Here is a 21,318-nt window from a genome sequence, read left to right as displayed (position 1 = left end):
ATCTAGTGGAAGGACGGCCCTATTCAGAATTCTTAATATTTAAAAGGAACAGAGAGTGTGGGAGTGACAATCATACAGAAAAACAACACCCCCAGAGCAGCATACAGTGTCAATTCTTTCAATGTACAAAAATAGGAAGAAATACACCGTAGAATATTGGACAATATTCTCTTCTAAACTATTTTAGGAATAGCAAGGAAAGACATCAAGTAGAATTTTATTTTTGTTTTAAAAATTACAGATACAATGTGTCCTTGTGAATTCTTCAGAGAATTCACAAGAATATGGAAAATTGAAATTCCTTTGACTGTTTTCTCCTCTCTCCTGCTGTACAGAGGTAAGCTCTGTAGAAGTGTGTTGTGTTTCCAGAGTTGATCCAATTGCACTTTAAGGGGACTTGGAGAGGAGGCAGCATGAAGTAATGGAAAAGCAGCAAGATGGAAAAGTACTTCCCAGGTCTGCCGTTCTGTGGCTTTTGGGAGAATCACCATAGCTTCCTTGGGACTCTGATTTCTGATGTGTAAAATGAGATAGCTCCCAGGAAAGGTGGGGCAGGATTTACCACCAGCAGGGGGGAGGGGGGAGTACTGGAAACCTACCTGTAGGGAAATTTTGGTATTTGTATGTGTGTTAAAAGAAGCAAATTCCTATGAAAAAATTAAAAATTAATAGGATGTATGTAATACAAAAAGAAAAAAGGAAGAAAAGGAATAATCAAAATTGGTTCCAAAGCAGAATATTTTAATAATGTATGTTACAACAAAATGCAAGCTGGAAGCCAAAATAATAAACTATTTTTAGACTTAAAAATTACCTTTTCTATTAAGTTAGAGCACACAAGAAAACACATTTTAACCAATTAAATCGAAATTTTAAATTTGGGCAATTTTGTTTGTCATAATGACTAGGAGAGCCTTCTGAAGTTTGTTTCCCTCAGAGCAGGGATACTAGCTCTCTCCAAAGGACAATGAAGAATTTTTCCACCCCAAATGTCAGCAGCACCCCATCTCAGAAAAAACTGGAGCATTATCGAGATCTCTTCCAACTGACAAGGCCCAGTATAGAAAAGTAATTGGTGACATCGACCAATATTAACACTTCTTGGCTTACAAAGTGAATTTCCTTCTTAAACCCCAAATTTTTGTACATTCCTTGACTGTTTTATTTAGATTAAAAATTTTTTGTATGTTCTAACTAAATAGAAAAGGTAGTCTTGAAATCTAAAAATAGCTTATTATTTTGGCTTCCAGCTTTCAGTTTACTGTAATATACATTATTAAAATATTCTGCTGTGGAACCAGGTTTGACTATTCTTTTTCTCCCATTTTTCTTTTCTTATTATATACATCTCATTAGTTTTTCTTTTCTCATAGGAGTTTGCCTCTTTTATCACACACACAAATACCAAAGAAGACACTGTAATAATACATGTAAATGCACACTACAGCCTAGAGGCTTCAAAACTGATGCTGCATTCAAGTGAGGTTTAAACGATTGTTTAACATTTAATTACTTTCTAAATTGTTCCACATGCTTCATGGGGGCCCAGTAATCAAATCCTTCTTCTATTAATTTTATTTCAAGAAAGTCCAGTCTAAAACTTGACCTAATAATAATAATAATAATCAAGATGTATAGAACTATATTTTACATTTGTATAATGTATAATGTAAATGTATATCTATAGCTTATTTCTTCTAATGCCTTCACAAAAATCATCTTCTGTGATCTCACAACAAATTTGAGACGCTGGTTATTATTTTCATTTTGTAGGTAAGAAAAAAAAAGAATACTGCAGAGCATCTTCTTGTAACAAACTCATTTTTTTCAGGGGTTTAAAAAACACCCATGTGAACTTTATTTTTTCCAATACTCTTAATCTGGCGAGGTTCTTTCATACAGCAATAAATAGCATTTGCTGTCTTTGAGAAAAAGCCAGCTGGCTTTCTCTTCCTACTGAGGTAAACAGAAGGCTGCCTGCTTGCCTTGAGTCTGCTCTTGCTAATTAAAGGATTTCTGTTCTGTTTCACTTTAAGAACCTTCTGGAAGATGGTAGTTCCTTTTTTCCTTCAATCCTCTATGCAGCTCAGTGTTAGAGTTTCTCTTTCCATGGAGATGACAGTGAAAAAATACCTAAGATCTACAAAGCAAAAGCAAAAGAATATCTGAATAAGGAATTAATCCATATATGGAATGAGAATCATACGTTTTTATCTCTACTCAAATTTAAACTTAAACAAAGATCCAGCAAAGTCCTTTGACTTTAGAGGCTTAATGTAAACACACTTAACTAGTTTTTTAGTTGAAAATCGTGAAGATCAAATAAAGATTTCTCTTTCTCCCCCACTTCCACTCAGCCCTTACTAAAACTTATTTGGCCAGGACTAAGATATTAAGCTTGAGTTTTTGCAGCCCAATTTCCTCCCATTTCAGCTAAAGTAGATTTTGTCTTGCCAAGAGATTTCTGGACATATTTATGTAAATGGAGGTTATAGCAGGTCAAGGGATAGAATGATGGCAAAGGAGAAAAATCTGAGATCAATAAATCAAAGGTCAAGGGAGAGTCTGGGGTAGTCTAGAAAGGAGGAGGAGAGAGATTTGGGGGAGCCATTTCTTTTGGGGAGATATTTTAAAATAAGAGATATCATGTGAAGACATTTATTAGAAGTTTTTCTAAGTGTTAAGAATATATTGTCCAGCTCATCCTTGTTGGCAATTTCAAGAGAGACCCCAGTAAAGATGCAAATTGCTTCTAACTCCTTCTCGGTTGGCAGGATGTTGTTTGTTGAAAGTAGTGTTGGCATTGGACCTTGAGAATGCTAGTTTTTATGTGCATTACATTTGAAGGTTGAAATTTTCTTGTGGAAAAGTCATTATACATTCAAAAACATTAACTGCCTTCTGTTTATAGTTGGAATTTTTTCACATGACTACTATCAAGCAAGACTAGGAAGTAAAAGAAATAATAATGAGATCCAAATACAAGCCAGAAATATGCCTATATTTATTTTTGTTTATTTTTACTTAACTCTTCTTGAATCTTTTTTTTTCTCCCTCTCTGAAACTTTTCTTGTACTGGTAATCACTCAAGTATTAAAAAATGAAAAATTTTGGAAAACGAAAACTGTTCATGTTTTTCAAGTTAATTCAATATTTTAATATCCACCCTGTCGCAAGAATGTGGAGAATATAAACATGAACGTGAAAGATTGCCTCCTTTTAATAAGGAAGTATTATACAAATTCACCAGCACACATGGTACAAGATGAAACAAGAAAGATGCTCGTTACACGCACGCTAATATAAGCCTAAACAGAGAAGAGAGCTACAACAGAAACCCTTCCCAAATCGTGTTGTTACCTCCATTTATTATTCAGTGAATCCTGAGAGTTTGGGAAAACAAGACATTGTCCATTTCCCTCTTACCCTATGATTTTACTAAAGAGTCATCTTTAGATAATTAAGGTTTTTTGAAAATATGAATTATTTATTTATCCCCAAAGTCACATATGCAGACCAGAAATCTCTACTTTCCCAGAAATGAAGTAGTTTTCAAGCATCACCATTTCTCCTAAGAAAACTTCCTAAAATTTAGAAAAATAGAGTAGAAACTCTTCAAAGTCCTTTTAGTATCATTTCTTGTCCTGTCCAGATGGATATTTTTGATTGACATATTTTTACATCATTTCCTTCATGCAGTTAGATAAATTGCTGCTTTTATGCCTGCTCATGGCCCCAGTTCTGACAAATAAAACTTAAAAGGATATTTACAATTATATCTATAATTGGAGCAAAGTCAAAGCTCCATGTATTCTACCTTCAGACTGGTTATGAAAACTTGGCATCATTTGGGTCTCTACCACTAAATCTGAACAAATGTGATAAGTGATTAGTGTGTATGGTTTTAAAAATAAAATCTTGGAGGCTAAAGCACAATTCAGCTTCTTTGAAGTTGACAAATCATTGGGTATTTTGTAACTGATTCGTTGTCAGTCTTTGACAAAATTCCCTACCTTTTACTTCAACTCTCTGTCTTCATTTTGTTGCTTTAGTTGATTCTGTCTCAACACTGAGGACACTGCTTCCTCTGCAGTCCTCTCAAGTGGTGACTTTAACCCCAGAACCCTAGATCTGGCTCTTTTCTCTCCTGATCACTCCAACCAGGTGTCCTCTCTGCTGTTCCAGAAACTGCTCATTGCAAGCCACACTCGCTCTCTCCATGTTATCGGAATATACCAGCTTTCTGCTGCTGTCATCTACCAAGCCCTAGGTCACCGTATTGATTTCTTAAGGCATTTAGCTCCTAGCACAGCCATTTTCCCAACATTGTTTATGTGATGATTTATGATGATTTCAATATCCACATACACAACCTTCCAATTTCCTGGCCTCTCTGTTCCCTGACATTCACTCCCTTCATTGACACTGGCCTTCACACCATCTCAGTTCATGACTGTCATGGTCATACTTACAACAGCCTCCTTACTGCTCCCCAAACACGTTAAACACTACCTCATCTCTGAGTCTTTGTACTTGCTCTGTTCTGCCCTTAGAAATGTTCTTCCTCAAGATATTTGCTGGCAACATTTTACCACCTTCAAATCTCATCCCCCTTTTCAGAATCCTCTCTCACTTTCTTTCTCAAAGAGCAACTCTTCCCAATCCCTGACACTTCCTGTCCCCCACCACCCTGCTTAGTTACATTTTTTTCACACCACTCGAAAGTCTCTGACATATATGATTTATTTGTGTATTTGTTTATTTCTCCACTCATATTAGACTGGAACTCCAGAAAGGCAGAAATGTTTATTTGTTTTATTCAGTGCTGTATCCCCAGCATCTGAAATATATAACATATGTGTGTGTGTGTATCACTGTGTGTGTATATATGCTTATAGTTAATATATATGCCAGATAGTAAAAAGGCAGTATATAGTTGATAAATAAATCATTAGTTCCTCTCCTTTAAAAAGTGTGGTATAATATATATTCATAATTAAATGAATATTTTGGAATTGATATAAAGTTGTGATAACTATAGAAACAGCCCCAACCTGGAATGGTGAGTGACTAAGGCATTGTTCACTCAGATTCAGTTGAACTGTCTTTGCCCAACACCACGTAAATCCTGACTTCAGTTTTTACGTAAAATTCTACTTTAATGGTGTCAGGTATAGAGAATGATTTCAGCATATTTTGCCAATTAGCAAAGATAACAAAACATTGTAACATCAAATTTCTTAATTACTTCTAGTAGATTTTTAACTGGAAGTCAGATGTGCCTTAAAACTAATAGAAATTTGGTTAATCTTTTTTTGGCCCATGCTTGTTATTAAAACTCAACTCTAAAATCCCTTTCATGCCTCGTTAATAAATTTTAAGAGGAAACTAGACGTATTTTCCTCAGTCTCTGTAATAATTATACAAAAATAATAACCACCACAACAATAGTTTTTATTATTTGAGCTCACTCTGTATACTGAGAACAATGTTGTTTATTTATTTATTATTATAATGCTAATCTTCACTAGAGTGCTATAAGGAAAGACTTTCAGAAGGAAGCAAGATTTAAGCTGAGACACACGATTCAGTAGGAAACAGTTAAGAAAATGATTTGGACTTTAGGAAGGACAAAGTAATCCTGGCAGAAGGAATAGCAATTCAAAGGCCTAGTGCTCAGAACAAATATAGCAAATAGTACAGATTATTGCATATGCAATTAATACATGCAGTTTTCCAGGGCTTAAATGTAGGCTTCACTCACAGCTGCAAAAAACGTGTTGGGTGGGTGTGAACAAATGGCCAGAGTAGAACTTCAAGCTTAGTCCAAAGCTAAGTTTTTAAAGTATGCATGAGCTACAGTGACATTAAAGACTTCAGATTTTATCTAGAAAATATGGTAATTTTTGCCCTTCTTTTTTCTTTTTCACTTTCTTTTTCTACCCTTCCTCTTGTTCTTCTTCTCTTCCCCTTTTCTGTTTTCTTTACTTTTTTTTTTTTTGCCTCTATTCTCCCATTACTTCTTCCCCCTCCAGCCCTATATTTTATTTAGACACAAGAAGTGTCATTAATACATTCAATTAATCTATGTTGAATATGTGCATAAAGCATTCTGCTAGACTCTGAGCAAGTTTACTTGGCAAGACAGTTCTGATTCTATCCTTCATGAAACTTAGAGTCTGACGGACAAGCTAGAAGTGTTCAGGGAAATGAAATAAACCAAGTGTCACTTGAAATTCAAAGTAGGAGAACGTCATGAGATGAGGCCAGAGAATAAAGGCAGGAACACATCACAGAGTATTGCAAATTAGATGAGGAATTTCAGTTTTACGCTAAGAACAAAGGGAAGACATTGAAGTAGTTTAAGCATGGGAATGACATGATTTGTGTTTGTGAAAGATCACCCCAGCTCTGTGTGGAGAATCAATGAGTAGAGGGGAGGAGTGGATGAGCCCTCAATAAATACACTACTGGTATTCCCTGTAGAAAAGATGGTAACTGGGAACAAGAATGTGGTAATGGTGGTAGGAGAGGATAAGTTTACAGCAAATGGTAGAGGCAGATCAGAAGAGGGGATGGAGAGGGTTCTGGTCAAGATGGTGGAATAGATGGTCTGCAGTGTCACTCTCTCCCACAAATCAACCAAATTTAAAACTATAAAAATGTAACATCAGCCAAGGTGGGGCCACTGGAGCTCAGGGGAAGAGGAGGAGAGACCTATGGAGTTCATGAAGGCAGGAGAAATCACGATGAGAGAAAGAAAAAAACTGCTCTGATTGTTTCAGGCCACGGCTACTTTAAGGCTAGAGCTACTGAGCACATGGAGCGGCAGCTCTGCCCTTTGGATGGAGTTACTTGGAGGCAGCAGGGGAGAAGAGGGCCTTGGTGGCCCCCAGGACAGCAAGACCACTAATAGGGTTCCCATGGACCCACGCAGGAGTGAGGAGTCGGAACAAATGAAAAAGGGGAGCCGTTCAGAGGCTGGTGAGTCATTGCAAGAGACAGCATTGGGCCGGTCCCATGGGAAGTGTTTGGAGCGTGGGAGGTGGGTGAGATGGGAACACCGGGAGAACACTGGGACACAGCAAGGACAACCTGCCCCCCAATCAACACAGGACCACTCAGAGGAGACTAGTCACAAATGCAGAATTGCATGGGGTGCAGTTTGATGAAAAAACTCAGGCCCAGATCAGAGATTCTAAAGAATACAGATCCACCGGGTCTCTGGAGAGCCGCAAGTACCTATAAGGTCAACCATTAAACCCTGAGCTGCACAAAAAGCCTTCCCTAGGGAAACAGCAGCAAAGCAGCAATTTAAACAACCACACACTCAAGCACTGGTTCCCACAGGAAGTTCCCCTGTGTTGGAAGCAAAGGACAAAAAATTAGTTCTGGCCTAGGCACACCACCAGCACCTTGGAGCCTGCCTGGTAATTGGAGGCTTAGATCCAGGGACTGGACACCACTCCCACTTCCAGGCAAACCTGTGCCAGTGCCTCGGGGCCAGCACAGTGACCTGAGGCATGGAGAAGGGGACCGGACCTCTCTCCCACAACCAGGCACACCATGCCTGCACCTCAAGGCCTGCTCAGGGACCCAAGGCATGGAACAGGGGATCAGACCTCTCTCCCACAACAATGCACACTTAGCCAGCACCTTGGGTCCTGCCCAGTGACCCAAGGTATGGAGACAGAGACCAGACCCTCCTCCCACAACCAGGCACACCATGCCAGCACCTCGGGGCCTGCCCAGGGACCCAGGGCATGGAGAAGGGGACTGGACCTCTCCCATGTTGGGCCTTAAAAACTAATGCCACCTTAAGTGACATTACAAGTGGCACCATTATGGGCCTACAAGGGCATATTAACGTGGCAGCCTAAGATGGCGCCAGGAGGAAGTAGGGTGGGAGTGTCTGCAGGAACCTTGCCCTAGCCCTTATTGGCCAAATACGCGCTTCCACGCTCGTGGACATTGCGTGATTGCAATAGCTAGGCGTTAAAATAGGATGCATGCTCTCTTGACCTTTAAGCTGATAGGATTATGTTAAAACCTCCCCTCCACATCCGCCTATAAAAGCAAGTGCTTGTGTGATAATAAACTGAACTGCTTGACAGAACCCCCACCGCATCTGAGTGTTCTTTAACAGGCTGGTTGGGGCCAGCGTACTCACCTCTCTTCACGGCTCTCTTCCTCTGTCTCCTCCCAACGGGGACCAGGGAAAGAGGAATCTGGGCAATCCGCCCGCCCACCAGAAGGGACACCAAGGGAGGGACTGAAAGCAAGGCAAGGGCTGTTCGGGTCAGCCGGAGGCAGACCCAACACTCCCACAACCAGGCACACCAAGCAAGTGTCTCGAGGCCTGTCCAGGGACCCAGGGCATGGAGAAGGGGACCAGACCTCTCTCCCACAACCAGGCACACTGTGCCAGCACCTCAGGGCCCACCCAGGGACCCAGGGCATGGAGAAGGGGACTGGACCACCCTCCCATAGCAAGGCACACCATCCCAGTGCCTCAGGGCCCACCCAGGGCATGGAGACGGGGACTGGACCCTCCTCCCACAACCAGGCATGGCACACCACATGCCTCAGGGCCCACACAGAGACCTGGGGCATGGAGAAGGGGACCAGACCGCCTTCCCTCAACCAGGCACACCATGCCAGCACCCCAGGGCCTACACAGGGACCTGGGGCATGGAGAAAGAGACTGGATCCCCCTCCCTGAACCAGGCACACCAAACCAGATCCTTGGGTCTCATCTGGTGACCTGAGGCATGGAGAAGGGGACTGGACACACCTCCCACAACCTGACACATGGCATCAGCGAATTGGGGCCTGCCCAGGGACCAGACACATTCCACAACCAGGCATACTGCCAGTGCCAAGGAGCATACCAGAAACAGCACCTCCATGTAGGTGGCCCACTGCAGCCTCCACAATAACCATGGCTGCCGTGAAAGCAACTAGACACCACAAACACCACACACATGGTCCACCAACCACTGGAGTGCATTCACACAAGGAGAGTCACCAGCAGAGTCAAAGAAAAGAAGAGGATGTCTCTCTCCACAAAGCCCATTTCAGAGTGACAGAAGCAGCATCTGCTCTACGATAATATTAGGGGACCGATCACATCTCTCAGCATTAGACAGATCATCTAGGCAACAAATTAACAGAGTAACCATGATTCTTTCAGAAGGAGAGAAGAAATCTAGGGTAATTAGAGGGGCGAGGGGGAGGAAATGGGGACAGGAGAGAGATTGGACAAGGGGCATAAAGAATAATTATGATTTCTAACAATACGTATGCTAGTAATATTGATTTGATCAACATATCTCAATGTTCAGCCCCCAAAATATGTATAATCTATTTTGATTCAATAAGTAAAATAAATTTTGAAAAAAGGAAAATTATGTCCTCTATGACAATCAAATCAAATACTATATTGAAGTATGTACCAAATGAATAAAGTAGAGCTATTCCAGAAAAACAAAAAAAAGAAGAAGAAGAAGAAGAGCGGATAGAGATGACGTATTCTATTTGAAAGAAATTTGAGATAAGCTCACCAGAAACTGACCTAACTTTACCCCCCACCACACGCACAATAAATAAATAAATAAGCACTTTCTCCTCCAGCTATTCATTTACGTCCTCTCCTTCACAATATAATTTTCACAATATAGATTTTTTTTAATTCACCTCTACTTTTAGTCCCTCTCTTCAGCGTTGTTTCCATTCCTCTGTGCCACTAAAGTCATTTTTAATATGTACTCACATAACCTCAATAACACTCAAACTATTGGACATTTTCCACTCTTGACTGCTCAGCATCATTAAATTGCCTCTTTCCAGAACACTCTATTCTGTTGACTTCCATGACATTAAATTCTCCTGCCACCTCTGTGGCTACTTTTACCCTACCTTTTTTTTTTTTTTTTTTTTTTGGCCAGTTTGGCTCACACTTCTCTGCCTGGCTTTTAAATGTTGTAGCTAGTCATGGTACAGTCCTAGGCCTTCTCCTATTTTCACTCAACATTATATTTCCATGCCAGCTTATCCAAGGACATGCCTCTTAAATTTATTCATTCTATACAACTTTTCTGAATTACAGATGCAAGTCTCATTGCGTATGTTAGATTTCCTTTTTAATTCTTTACAAACACCTCAAACTCAACATGTCTGGCCATAGACAGGAAGAGTAGAGAAGAAGGAGGTCAGAGGTAGGTGGATATGTATGACTGTGGATGTCAGTGGCTTGGATCTAGCGAAGGGAAAAATCTTTTCCATAAGGTCAAGAAATTGGGAAGTTAGGGGATTGGATATCTTTTCCATTAGAACATGGAAGTTACCTAGAAAAATGGTCTGAATTGGGTATTAAAGAAGTCTTTGAGTCAGGTACAAGGTTTGATAACATGTTTCTATTATCAATTATTTTGAGATGAGTAAAAAAGAGAGGTGGCTGACTGTATTTGAATAATAGGAGAGAAAATAACATGATATAAATTAAAGGCACAAACTAAAACTTTGAGAATAAACAGACCATATAATACATAGGGCAGCAAAGTGATCAAGTTATCTAAATTACTATTTCAATATTATCATTTATTCAATGATCAATGGATGCATTAATTTGCAAAATCAATCTAAAATCTAAATTTTAAAGTTACTCCGTAGACAAAATGCATTTTAAAATTTAGAGAAAGTGGCTGTTTCCTAAAAATATACCATTTTTACTCCAGGTAGCAGAGAAAGTGAATAAACTAATAACCATAGTAGAGGTCAGAAAAGTAACAAAAGAAAAACTTTAAAAAACAAAACAAAATAAAAAACACCTGGTCCAGTTGTTTTACCTCTTATTTCTTAATAACTATAATAGTTTTCTTGGGCTTCCATAACAAAGTACCACAGACTGGGTGGCTTAAACAACAGAAATTATTTTCTGATGGTTCTGAAGGCTAGAAGTTAAAGATCATGGTGCCACCAGGGTTGGTTTCTGGAGAGGCCTCTCTTCCTGGCTTGCAGATGTCCTCACATGGCTGATTCTTCTGTGCATAGGTGGAGAGACATCTTTGATGTGTCTTCCTCTTCTTGTAAGAACACCAGTCCTATAGGATCAGGGCCCCAGCTTATAATCTCGTTTAACCTTAATGACCACCCTGAAGTCCCTGTCTCCAAATACAGTCACATCGATGGTTACAGCTTTAACTTATGAGTTTTGGAGGGACATAATTCAATTCATAATAGACTAGGTAATTTCTGTTCCTTAAACTACTACACGCTATGGGGAAGGGGGGGTGGATATGGACATCGATCTCTGTCAAAAATAGAAAAGAACGGTTCCCAACTATTTTTATAAGGCCATAAACTTAATAACAAAACATAATAGAGACATTACATGAAAATAAAATTACAGCCAATCTTATGCATGACTATAAAAGCCAAATTTCACCCCCCCCCAAAAAATAGCAAACTGCATTAGGCAATGTATTACAAACATGTAATCAAAATAAGTTAATGAAAGAAGCACAAGATTGGTTAACATTTGTAAGTTTTTAATAATTTATCTCATTAAAAATGAGAAAAAGCATATCATTATATCAATAGATGGGACAAAAGCATATAAAAAACTTCAACATGCATTTGTGATTAAAAAACTCAGCAAACTACAAATAGGAAAAAAAAAATTGTACTTTGATAATAGTTATGTAGTTAATGGAAAAAATGTTGAAAGCTTTCCTTTGAAATTGGAATAAAAAGATAATAATTCTTAACATCATACTGGAGGTCTTGGCAAATGGAAAGGGCAAGTAAGAAAAATAAAAGGCCTAGTGACTAGAAATTGAAAAAGAAAACTTTCATTATTTGTGGAGGACATTATTGTGTTGTTGAAAATCCAAAATAATCTATAGAAAACCATCGGAACTACTAAGTAAATTTGGCAAGGTCACCAATTATCAATGTGCAAAAATTAATTGTATTTTTCACTCCAACAGCACATAGAAAAAAATGAATACAATCTGGAATGGCATAAAAAAAGGAATAAATCTTTCTTTAGAAAATGTGTAACATTTCTGCAAGAAACCAAGAATCAGTATAAGAGGAATGAGAGAAAACCTAATAACATACAGGGATATACAAGACTTATAACATGCTAAAAAAGACTCAATATTGTTATTTTGCCAATCTCCCTAATTGATTTATAGATCCACTTTAATTGAATTTCAGTCAATTTTGTTTTCTAAGACAAATCAGCATTTTCACCTAAAACCAACTTGTACAGAAGAACAAAGATGAAGGTTTATTATAAATACCATAATTAAGAGAGTGCAACATTAAAGCAAAAATAGACAAATAGACCAAAGGAACGAAATATAGAATCCAAAAATAGAAGTGCATGTCTATTAATTGTTTGTTTAGCTTAACAAAGGTGGAACAGATAAATAGATATATGTAGACATATAGATATATAGAGAGAAATAGAGATAATATAGATATAGATAGATATATCTCTTTCCTATTGGTTTTGTTTCTCTGGGAAACCCAGACTAATACAGGTATGATCCCATTTACACTAAGTTCAGATCTATGAAAAACTTTTCTATGAAGTTAGAAGTCACTTGATTAGTTAATTTAATGAGAAGGGTTTGGCATATGTACAGGTCATGTTTTATTTCTCATCTGAAATTAATTTTCATGTGTTTTCACTTTGTGATCATTAATCAAACTCTGTACTTACAATCTGGCATTTTACTGTATGCAGACTTACTTCAACCAAAATTACTTTTAGTAGTATGGACATTTTCACAATGTTAATTCTTCCAATCCAAGAGCATGGGATATCTTTCCATCTTCTTGTGTCCTCTTTAATTTCTCTTACCCAAAGTGATCTACAGATTCAATGCAATCCCCATCAAAATTCCAATGACATTTTTCTCTGAAATGGAAAAAGCTATCCTAACATTTATATGGAATAACAAAAGATAACGAATGGCCAAGGCAATTCTGAGCAAAAAATATAAAGCTGGAGGCATAACACTACCTGACTTTAAACTATACTACAAAGCTATAATAACCAACAGCATGGTACTGACAAAAAACCAGACACATGGTTCAGTGAAATAGAATAGAGAATCCAGAAATCACCCCATACACCTACAACCATCTGATCTTTGACAAAGGCACTAAGTCCACACACTGGAGAAGAGACTGTCTCTTCAGCAAATGGTGCTGGGAAAACTGTATATTCATATACAAGAGAATGAAACTTGACCCACACCTCTCAACATATATCAAAATCAATGCAAAATGTTTTAAAGAATTAAATATACACCCTGAAACAATAAAACTCCTTAAAGAAAACATAGGGGAAACACTCCAGGAAGTAGAATTGGGTACAAACTTCATGAATATGACCCCAAAAGCACAGGCAATCAAAGGAAAAATAAACAAATAGGATTATATCAAACTAAGAAGCCTCTGCACAGCAAAAGAAACAATTAACAGAGTGAAAAGACAACCAACAGAGTGGGAGAAATATTTGCAAAATATGCACCTGCAAAGGATTAATATCCAGAATATACAAAGAATTCAAACAACTTTACAGCAAAAAAAACAAATAACCCAATTACAAAATGGACAAAGGAGCTGAATAGGCATTTCTCAAAGAAAGATATACGAATGGCCAACAGACATGTGAAGAAATGCTCAACATCACTCAGCATTCAGGAAATGCAAATCAAAACCACTTTGAGAGACCATCTCACTCCAGTTAGGATGGCTAATATCCAAAAGACTGAGAATGATAAATGCTGGTGAGGTTGTGGAGAAAAAGAAACCCTCCTACACTGTCGGTGGGACCGCAAAATGGTGCAGCCTCTATGGAAAATGGTATGAAGGTTCATCAAACAATTGCAGATAGATCTACCATATGACCCAGCTATTCCACTGCTGGGAATATACCCAGAGGAATGTAAATCATCATGCAAAAGGGATACCTGTACTCCCATGTTTCTTGCAGCACTATTTACAATAGCCAAGAGTTGGAACCAGCCCAAATGTCCATCATCAGATGAGTGGATAAGGAAAATGTGATATATCTTCACAATGGAATGCTGCTCTGCTATAAAAAGGAATGAAATACTGCCATTCACAGCAACATGGATGGACTTAGAAGAAATTATATTAAGTGAAACAAGTCAGGCACAGAAAGAGAAATACTACATGTTCTCACTTATTGCTGGGAGCTAAAAATCAATCAATAAATATACAAACAAATGGGGTGGGGGCAGGGAAGAAGCACAACAATCACAACAATTCCCTGAACTTGTTAAGACAAGTGAACAGATATGATGTAGTGGGGGAGGGAAGTGGGGAGAGGGAAGAGGGAAAGAGGAACTGGTAAAGCGACATGAAAATCAACTACATTGTATATTGATAAATTAAAATTAAAATTTAAAAAATATTTTAAAAAATATAACCCTTGGAAATGAAGAATCAAAACTGTCTTTACTTGTAGTTTATGTTATTTCGTGTATAAAAAATCTAAATAATCTTTAGATAGGTAAAACATTATAATATACAAATGATTTTATGGAGTTTGCTGGTTATGAGATCAATACATAAATTTTAATTTTTTTCTAAATATAAGTAGCAGTCACAATAATATACCAAATATCTAGGAAAATGTGACAAAGATTATCATGACTTCTGTACAGAAACACATAACTTTATTGAGATAAATTAAGACTAAAATAAATGGAGATATAGTTATAAATCAAAAACCTCAGTATTTTGAAGACGGCAATTTTTCTTAGACTGATATATAAATGCAGTACTATTCAGATACAAACCTAAATGAATTTCTGTACATGTGAATTTGTGTGTTTGTGATTTAAAAAGCCTGTTCTAAAGTATAAATGGACATGAAAAAGGACAAGAATAGTCAAAACACTCTTGAAGAAAAAGTTGTGAAGCCTTCTGCACATCAAAACTTTGTGTTAAAGCTACCTAATAAAGCCAGTGTGATACTGTTGCAAGGGTAAACATGATGACCAACTGAATAGAACAGAGACAGAGTCTAGAAAAATAAGTATTCATGTATAGACACTTGGATTATTAAAAAGTGACACTGAAAAGTAGAGAAACAACTATCATCTTTAGGGGGTGATTGTCAAATGAATATGCTCTTGATCCTTACCTAGTACCATAATGTCAGTTCTAGGAGGTGTGAAGATTTAAAACTGAAAGTAAATAAACAAAGCTTCCCAAGGGTACTATAGGAGAAAATTCTTCATCAGCTTGGGGTAAGGAACTGTACTTTAAAGAGGACACACAAAATGCACTGATCATAAAAGAAAGGATTGGTACAATGGACTACATGAAATTAAGAATTTGTTTACTGTGACACAGAAAATAGAAAGGCAATCCATAGAGTGGGAGAGCAGATTTAAATTGTATGTAATAAATAAAGGGAATGTTTCCAGAATACATAAAGAATTCCTACAAATCAGTAAGAAAAATACAATTGTATAGATAGAAGTGCAAAAGAACTTGAGCAAGACCCTCACAAAAGAAGACATCCTGAAGGCAACAAAACAAAATCAAACACACACACACACACACACACACACACACACATTCCACAAAACAAATACACTAAAAAGATATAAAAAAGTCCTCCACTTGATCAAGAAATCAGAAAGTTTCCATTAAAACTACAATGAGAACTGAGGATTCTGGGAAGATGGTGGAGTAGGAAGCACACTATTCAGCCTCCCCACCTAGACAATAACAGCACTGGCAGAATCCGCCTGATGTAACTATTTGGAACACTGGGTTCTAATGAAGGCTTGCAACTCCCAGGGGAAGGCTTGGTTGGGAAACTGCAATTAATTTTGGCTAATTCCATCTTTTAGCTCAGTAGCAGCTACACATCCCCTACTCCTAGCCCCTTGGTGAGAAGCTGTGCACATTTTCTTGGAGCAGATTTCAAATGGCTTGCCAGAGCCAGGGTGGGCATAAAAGACCCTACCCCCCAAATATCCAATCACTGCTCCAAACTGGGCTGATTGCTGCTCCCAATCACAGAAGTACAGACAGAAGTGGGCAGACATTGTTGCACCTCCCTGGATTACTGCAATCAACTTCCCTTCTGGCAGAAGTGACTTCCAGAGGATTTAAAGGACCAGTGCCTTTTTATCCTCCATTTTAGTTTTTTTTTTCTTTTCTTTTCATTCTTTGAAAGTCAAACATTAACTACTAGAACATTCAAAAGAACTGTAGCTGTAGGGGATATTAGAAAGTCACTGTATATATCAATGGAAATGTGGGAAAGGTACAGGCTTAAAATATAACTGAGAAGATCATATGTCTCCACCTCAGGCTGATCCTCAGCACAGACACAGCCCAGGACAATAAAAAAACAAAACAAAACAAAAAGAACAAAACACATGCAAAAACCAGCAAGCCTTGAGGAAGGTGGAGAATCTAATTTTCAGAGTTACAACATTATTAGATTCAAGTGCTCAGTTTTCAACCCAAATTCACAAAGCATACAAAGCAACAGAAATGTATTGCCCATTCAGAGGGAAAACTAAATAAACCACCAGAAACTGTCACTGAGAAACATTAGATGGCAGATCTACTAGACAAAGACTTTAAAACAACTGTCTTAAAGATTCTCAAAGAATTAAATAAATACATGGAAAAATTGAAAAGAAAATATATAAACAAAATAAAAATACCAATAAAGAGATAGAGAACCTTAAAAAAAGGGGGGGAAAGAAATTCTACAGCTAAAGTGTACAAAAACTGAAATGAAAAATTCACTAGAGGTATTCAAAGGCAGATTTCAGTAAGCAAAAGAAAAAAAATATGTTAAGTAAAATAAGACAGGCACAGAAAGTGGAAATGTTTATAGAATGCACACAAAAGGAAATGAGAAGGGAATTAAAATATTTTACTATCAAAATCATCTAACCACAAAGGAAGACAGTAATTCAGAAAACGAGAAATAAAAAAGCTATAAAGCATATAGAAAGCAAATAGCAAAATGACAGAAATAAGTCCCTTTTTATCCATATTACTTTAAATGTAAATAGATTAAATTTTCCAATCAGAAGACAGACTGGCAAATCGGATTAAAAAAAAAAATTTCAACTATATGCTGTCTCCAAGATGATCATTTTAGACATAAAGCCAGAAATAGGTTCAAAGTGAAAGTACAGGAAAAGATACTTCCTGCAAATCGTAAAGAAAAGAGAGCCAGTCTGGCTATAGTAGCATCAGACAAAATAGACTTTAAATTAAAGAAAGTTATAAGAAATAAAGAAAACATTATGTACTAATAAAAGTTTCAATACAGCAAGAAGACAATGAGAAACATTAATACACCTAATATCAGACCATAAAAATATATGAATTGATAGAACTGAAGAGAGAAATAAACAATTCTACAATAATCACTGGAGACTTTAATATCTTATTCTCAATAATGGATAGAACAACCAGACAAAAGATAACTAAGGAGATAGAGTACTTGTACAACCAGCTAGATCTTAAAGATACATACAGAATATTCTAACTAAGAAAAACAATATACATTCTTCTCAATTGCACAAGGTATGTTTTCCAGGATTGACTGGATGTTAGGTCACAAATTGCATCTCAACAGATTAAAAAGATTGATATCATACAGAGTATTTTCTCTAATCACAACAGGATGAAGTTAGAAATTAATAACAGATCACTTTGGGTAGTATGGACATTTTCACTATGTTGATTCTTCCAATCCAAGAGCATGGAATATCTTTCCATCTTCTTGTATCCTCTCTAATTTCTCTCAGCAGTGGTTTGTAGTTCTCATTATAGAGATTTTTCACCTCCTTGGTTAACTCAATTCCTAAGTATTTTATTTTTTTGGTGGCTATTGTAAATGGGCAGGCTTTCTTGATTTCTCCTTCTGCATGTTCACTATTGGAGAAAAGAAATGCTACTGATTTTTGTGTGTTGATTTTGTATCCTGCTACTGTGCTGAAATCATTTATCAATTCCAACAGTTTTTTTGTAGAGGTTTTAGGCTGTTCGATATATAGGATCATGTCATCTGCAAACAGGGACAGTTTGACTTCATCTTTTCCAATCTGGATGCCCTTTATTTCCTTCTCTTCTCTGATTGCTCTGGCTAGTACTTCCAACACTATGTTGAATAGGAGTGGTGAGAGTGGGCATCCTTGTCTAGTGCCTGTTCTTAAAGGAAAAGCTTTCAGCTTCTCCCCATTCAGGATGATATTGGCAGTGGGTTTGTCATATATGGCTTTAATTATGTTGAGATACTTTCCCTCTATACCTAACTTATAGAGGGTCTTTGTCATGAATGAGTGCTGAACTTTATCAAATGCTTTTTCAGCATCTATAGAGATGATCATATGGTCCTTGTGTTTGAGTTTATTAATATGGTGTATCACATTTATTGATTTGCGTATGTTGAACCAACCTTGCATCCCTGGGATGAATCCCACTTGATCGTGATGAATAATTTTTCGTATGTGTTGCTGTATTCTGTTTGCTAGTATTTTAGTGAGGATTTTTGCATCTATATTCATCAAGGATATCGGCCTGTAGTTTTCTTTTTTGGTTATATCTTTACCTGGTTTTGGAATCAGGATGATGTCTGCTTCATAGAATGAGTTTGGGAGATTTGCGTCCGTTTCAATCTTTTGGAATAGTTTGTAAAGAATCGGTGTCAATTCCTCTTTGAATGTTTGGTAAAATTCTGCTGTGAATCCATCTGGTCCTGGGCTTTTCTTTGTTGGGAGCCTTCTGATAACAGCTTCAATCTCCTTTATTGTTATTGGTCTGTTCAAATTTTCTACGTCTTCACGGTTCAGTTTTGGGAGCTTGTGTGTGTCCAGAAATTTATCCATTTCCTCCAGATTTTCAAATTTGTTGGCGTATAGTTGTTTATAGTAGTCTCGAATGATTCCTTGTATTTCAGATGAATCAGTTGTAATATCGCCTTTTTCATTTCTAATTTTTGTTATTTGAGTCTTCTCTCTTCTTTTTTTTGTTAGCCATGCTAATGGTTTGTCAATTTTATTTATCTTTTCAAAAAACCAACTTTTTGATTCGTTGATCTTTTGAATTGTTTTTTGGTTTTCAATTTCATTCAGTTCTGCTCTGATCTTAATGATTTCTTTCCGTCTGCTAACTTTAGGATTGGATTGTTCTTGTTTTTCCAGTTCTTTAAGGTGAAGTGTTAGGTTGTTCACTTGCCATCTTTCCATTCTTCTGAAGTGAGCATTTAATGCAATAAATTTTCCCCTCAATACTGCTTTTGCAGTATCCCACAGGTTTTGGTATGATGTATCATTGTTTTCATTAGTTTCAATAAACTTTTTGATTTCCTGCTTGATTTCTTCTTGGATCCATATGTCATTAAGTAGAATGCTGTTTAATTTCCATGTGTTTGTATAGTTTCCAGAGTTTTGTTTGTTATTAATTTCTAGTTTTAATCCACTGTGGTCTGAGAAGATACATGGGATAATTCCAATTTTTTTGAATTTATTGAGACTTGATTTGTGACCTAATATGTGATCTATCTTGGAGAATGATCCATGTGCTGATGAGAAGAATGAATATTCTGAGGTTGTTGGGTGGAATGTTCTGTAGATATCTGCCAATTCCAATTGGTCTAGAGTCTTGTTTAGATCTTGTGTGTCCATACTACCCAAAGTGATATACAAATTCAATGCAATCCCCATCAAAATTCCAAAGACATTTTTCTCAGAAATGGAAAAAACTATTCAGACATTTATATGGAACAATAAAAGACCACGAATAGCCAAAGCAATGCTCAGCAAAAAAAATAAAGCTGGAGGCATAACACTACCTGACTTTAAGCTATACTACAAAGCTATAATAACCAAAACAGTATGGTACTGGCATAAAAACAGACACACTGATCAATGGAATAGAATAGAGAATCCAGAAATCAACCCACACACTTACTGCCATCTGATCTTTGACAAAGGCACCAAGCCTATTCACTGGGGAAGGGACTGCCTCTTCAGCAAGTGGTGCTGGGATAACTGGATATCGATATGCAGGAGAATGAAACTAGATCCATACCTCTCACCGTATACTAAAATCAACTCAAAATGGATTAAGGATTTAAATATACACCCTGAGACAATAAAACTTCTTAAAGAAAACATAGGGGAAACACTTCAGGAAATAGGACTGGGCACAGACTTCATGAATATGACCCCAAAAGCACGGGCAACCAAAGGAAAAATAAACAAATGGGAGTATATCAAACTAAAAAGCTTCTGCACAGCAAAAGGAACAATTAAAAGAGTTAAAAGACAACCAACAGAGTGGGAGAAAATATTTGCAAAATATACATCTGACAAAGGATTAATATCCAGAATATATAAGGAACTCAAACAACTTTACAAGAAGAAAACAAGCAACCCAATTAAAAAATGGGCAAAAGAGCTAAGTAGGCATTTCTCTAAGGAAGATATACAAATGGCCAACAGACATATGAAAAAATGCTCAACATCACTCAGCATCCGGGAAATGCAAATCAAAACCACATTGAGATACCATCTAACCCCAGTTAGGATGGCTAAAATCCAAAAGACTATGAACGATAAATGCTGGCGAGGCTGCGGAGAAAAAGGAACTCTCATACATTGTTGGTGGGACTGCAAAATGGTGCAGCCTCTATGGAAAATGGTATGGAGGTTCCTTAAACAATTGCAAATAGATCTACCATATGACCCAGCCATCCCACTGTTGGGAATATACCCAGAGGAATGGAAATCATCAAGTCGAAGGTATACCTGTTCCCCAATGTTCATCGCAGCACTCTTTACAATAGCCAAGAGTTGGAACCAGCCCAAATGCCCATCATCAGATGAGTGGATATGGAAAATGTGGTACATCTACACAATGGAATACTACTCAGCTATAAAAACGAATGAAATACTGCCATTTGCAACAACATGGATGGACCTCGAGAGAATTATATTAAGTGAAACAAGTCAGGCACAGAAAGAGAAATACCACATGTTCTCACTTATTGGTGGGAGCTAAAAATTAATATATAAATTCACACACACACATACACACATACACACACAAACCGGGGGGGGGGAAGAAGATATAACAACCACAATTATTTGAAGTTGATACAACAAACAAACAGAAAGGACATGGTTGGGGGGGAGGGGGGGAGGGAGAAGGGAGGGAGGTTTTGGTGATGGGGAGCATTAATCAGCTACAATGTATATCGACAAAATAAAATTTAAAAAAAAA

This window comes from Cynocephalus volans, chromosome 12, assembly GCF_027409185.1.
Source record: "Cynocephalus volans isolate mCynVol1 chromosome 12, mCynVol1.pri, whole genome shotgun sequence".
Classification (NCBI taxonomy): Eukaryota; Metazoa; Chordata; class Mammalia; order Dermoptera; family Cynocephalidae; genus Cynocephalus; species Cynocephalus volans.
This window is presented reverse-complemented; position numbering follows the sequence as displayed.